Genomic DNA, 1,299 nt, shown 5'->3' with positions numbered 1-1,299 from the left:
TTTTTTCAAATAAAGCGTTGCCAACTTGAACTAGTGTCTCATGGGTGTAAATACACAAGAGACATCTATCAATAGAACTAGGAATGTAGGCCATATATAATTTATAGAAAAAGACTTTCACAGTAGAATTGTGCAGCCAAAGACAGAACAAAACTAGTCTTTGTAGTATTTGGGATAAAGCTCAAGTGAGATTTGAGACAGTTAAAAAAAAAAGTTCAGGTAAGGAAGAACCCACATAGACAAAGACTCCAGTGGCGCAATCACAAAAATAACATAAAAGCATTCTCAATTTCTGTTAAGAATGGCTGAAGGGGTGAACATCTAGAAACATGCAGAGAATTGGTTTCTTGGGGAGGGTGGCTAATGGAAGTGGCTAAGATTGTGCAAAAAGTCACCCTTTGCTATAGCATCCTATTTCCAGGAAGGTGCAGCACCCTTGCCCTTGAGAGTAGTTACCCTGGGTCAGGGCTCCTCAGCAGGAGGAAGGTCTACATTCTGCCCCATCCAGGTGGAGAGCTAGTCACAATGAAGTCCACAGGGGTAGCTGAGGCCAGACTGGCTTCCCATAAGCCCATGAGACTTTAACTAAGGGAGGAAGCCCTGCAGCCTCCGCGAGTGGAATCACAAGCGCATCAGCTATCACCGGATAGACTTGAGGCCAAACAAAACAAAAAAACCCACGTGGGATTTCGGGGTTCATAGGGATAATAATAATGACAACAGATGCTCACATTCACACTTGCTTTTACGTGCCAGGCACGGTGCAAAAAATACATTTAAACATCTCAACACACTAGGAGGTTGGCATTTCATTTTTACAACTGAAGAAACTGATGCCCAGCTGGCATGACTCAGTGGTTGAACATCGGAGTATGAACCAGATCACGGTTTCATTCCTGGTCAGGGCACATGCTTGGGTTACAGGCTCAAGCCCCAGTGTGGGGTGTGCAGGAGGCAGCCAATCAATGATTCTTTTCTCTCTCGTCATTGCTCTCTCTCTCTCTCTCTCTCCCATTTTCTCTGAAATCAATTTTTAAAAAAAATTTTTTTTAAAGAAAGAAACAGAAGCCAGTGCCTCATAGCCCCTCCTCCCAACCTTGAACCTTTTGAGCTGGTCCTGTCAACTCTGGTGCTGTGTCACATATAGAAATTTTTTGATAGTTGCAACCATAGTGAAACAAAGACATATTTTTGATACTTATTTTATATATTTAAATGCCATTTAACAAAGAAAAATCAACCAAAAAAATGAGTTCGCGTGTCACCTCTGACACGCGTGTCATAGGTTCGCCATCACTG

This window comes from Myotis brandtii, unplaced genomic scaffold (assembly GCF_000412655.1).
Source record: "Myotis brandtii unplaced genomic scaffold, ASM41265v1 scaffold1071, whole genome shotgun sequence".
Classification (NCBI taxonomy): Eukaryota; Metazoa; Chordata; class Mammalia; order Chiroptera; family Vespertilionidae; genus Myotis; species Myotis brandtii.
Note: the sequence above shows the minus strand (reverse complement) of the source record.